At 38.8% G+C, this 2,879-nt stretch overlaps 1 pseudogene; it reads left to right on the top strand.

Annotated features, from left to right (window-relative positions):
* The first annotated feature begins 1,006 nt into the window (after positions 1-1,006).
* LOC113930342 lies at positions 1,007-1,655 on the top strand (annotated as a pseudogene).
* Positions 1,656-2,879: the final 1,224 nt, after the last annotated feature.

The raw sequence follows: 2,879 nt of genomic DNA, 5'->3' as shown, positions 1-2,879 counted from the left end.
AATATTAATTCTTCTAATCCATGGGCACAAATATATTTCCATTTATTTCTGTCTTTTCAATTCCTTTTATCAGTGTCTTGTAGTTTTCAGTATCTAGGTATTTTACCTCCTTGGTTAAATTTATTTCTAGGTATTTTATTGTTTTTGATGCAATTGGAAGTGAGATTGTTTTCTTAATTTCTCTTTCTGATAGTTCATTGTTAGTGTATAAAATGCAACAGATTTTTGTATATTGATTTTGTATCTTGCAACTTTGCTGAATTTGCTTATTCTCACAGTTTTGGGTGGAGTCTTTAGGGTTTTCTACATATAAGATCACGTTGACTATGAATAGTAACAGTTTTACTTCTTCCTTTCCATTTTAGATGACTTTTGTTTCTTTTTCTTGCCTAATTGCTCTGACTAGGACTTCCAATATTATGTTGAATAAAAGTGGAAAGAGTAGGCATCCTTGTCTTATTTCTGATCTTAGAGAAAATCCTTTCAGCTTTTCATTGTTGGATATGATGTGAGCTGTGGGCTTGCCATTTATGAACTTTATTATGTTGAGATATATTTTTTATATACTTGCTTTGTTGAAAGTTTTATCGTAAGTGGAAGTTGAATTTTATCAAATGCTTTTTCTGTGTCTACTGAAATTATCATATGATTTTTATCCTTCATTCTGTTAATGTGGTGTATCATGTCAATTGATTTCACATGTTCACACATCCTTGCATCCTGGAATGAATCCCACTTGATTGTGGTTTTATATGATCTTTTTAAGGTATTGTTGAATTCAGTGTGCTAATATTTTTGAGGATTTTTCATAATGTTTATCAGGGATGTTAGTCTGCAGTTTTCCTTTCTTGGGCTGTCCTTGTCTGATTTTGGTGCCATGGTAATGCTGACCTCATAACATGAGTTTGGAAGCATTTCCTCCTCTTCAGTTTTTCTTGGAAATGTTTGAGAAGAACAGTTGAGGAGGGAGAGTCCCCAGGAAGGGCGAGTCCCCGGCTAAGGAGCCATGGACCACAGAAAGATGGAGCGCTTCTCCTCCAGCGTGATTTTGATCATGGCCATTTCCAAAGCCGTTGAACTGGAATTAGTTGCTGGGTTGGGCTACCGTGAATTTGCACTTCCCTCTCAGGGAGACATGGCCTTAAGAGATGACAGCATTAGGTCCCCAGGAAGAGCCTGCTGTTTGTCACTGGCCTTTCCAGTCTGTGCTGTCCATAGGAATCCAGGACACTAAGGAGCTAAACAAAACCTACTGTCTGAGTGGGGGAACCGGCAAGCTTTGGTCCTTCTGTGCCTGCCCTCCCTCCTCCTATGGCTGGAACGGTGAGCATGACTGGGGCAAAGAGAACCGTGAGTCTGTGTCCCATGACCCCTGGTTGCCCAAGAAATGTTCCATGTGTAAATGCTGGCATGGCCAGCTTCACTACTTTCCTCAGACATTTCTACCAGGTCGTGGTAAGCGGATTGTCCCCTCTTCTGCCCTTTCAGATGGCCACGTGATGGATGAGCACTTCCTGGTTTCCAGGGCTCCAGAATTAACATACTGTCTTCGGGCACCACTTTTTTTGCTAGCTGGCATCTGCCTTAGCTCTGCAAAGTTACTGTTGATGAACACTTGCATGCACTATTGGTCATGCACATTTCAGGACCTGTAAAGGCTGTAGCTCCAGTATTGTTACTGAGAGATGATCATTTGTTAGTTGCCCTGAAATAGTGAATAGATTTTCATAATGGTCCCTAACATTGCCTTCAAGTACCAACTACTTTCCTCTCCCTGCCCTCTCCAAAAAACTTCTTTAAAAAAAAAAAAGCCATATCTACATTGTGACCAAGTTCTATGTTTCTTGATACATGTATTTCTACCAAGGGTTTCTTATTATTATTTTCCTTTAACAACTGAATTCTTTCTTTAGATTATTAAAGACTACTCCTAATGTGGAACTGAGTATAAAGCTTGGGGTAGAGTTGATCAGAATCAATTAAGACCTCATCTTTGAAAGGAAAGGAAAGGAAGCCCCTTAAAGGGAGCAGATGAGGGGCCAGGGGGCAGATATTAAAGGTGAGGGGCAGGATGCTGAAGTACTGGAAGTGTGTGTGTGTGTGTGTGTGTTTGTGCACGTGCGCCAAGGAGGCTAGATAGAAAAGAGGAAGCAAATGGGAGAGAGGAGATTGGAAAAAATAAAATGGATTACTTAGTTGGTGATTAGATGAGCATGAGAAGCAAGTCAAAAAGCTAAGTTGAAAGGCAAGTTTCTGTCATCTGTAGAAAGCTATAGAAGACAAGGACATCCCCTTTTTTCTCAGTGCATTGTAAAAAGAATGAAGTCTCCTTGGAAAAAAATTCTAACTTTCCCCAACAAGATAGCTTAATAAATTATGTTTTCTCCATACTTTGCAAGTATTTTAACTCTTGTAAAAGAGAAAGTGTTCACAACATATTTAATTGTAAACCAGGTGATAAAATGATACATGGTAAAAACCATTTTAAAAGACATTTTGAAAAAAATAAAATACATTGTGTATATGAGTATGCCCAATAAAAATGGGAAATATATTGAAAAAAAATTTGAGAAGAACAGATACTAAATCTTTAAATGTTTAGTAGAACTCGCCATTGAGCTGTCTGGTCCTGGTTGTTGGTAAGTGTCTGATTACAGATTCAATCTCCTTGCTGATGATTGGTCTAGTCAGATTTTCTATTTTGTCATCACTCAGTCTGGGAAGATGGCATGTTGCTAGGAATTTACCATTTCTTTTCTTAAAGATTATTTATTTTAGAGAGAGAGCACGCACAAGCATGAGGGACAGAGGGAGAAGGAGAGAGAATCTCAGACAGACTCCACACTCAGCATGGTGACCAATTCAGGGCTCGATCCCAC

The sequence above is a fragment of the Zalophus californianus genome, chromosome X, assembly GCF_009762305.2.
Source record: "Zalophus californianus isolate mZalCal1 chromosome X, mZalCal1.pri.v2, whole genome shotgun sequence".
NCBI lineage: Eukaryota > Metazoa > Chordata > Mammalia > Carnivora > Otariidae > Zalophus > Zalophus californianus.
Note: the sequence above shows the minus strand (reverse complement) of the source record. Positions and strands in the feature narration are given on the sequence as shown.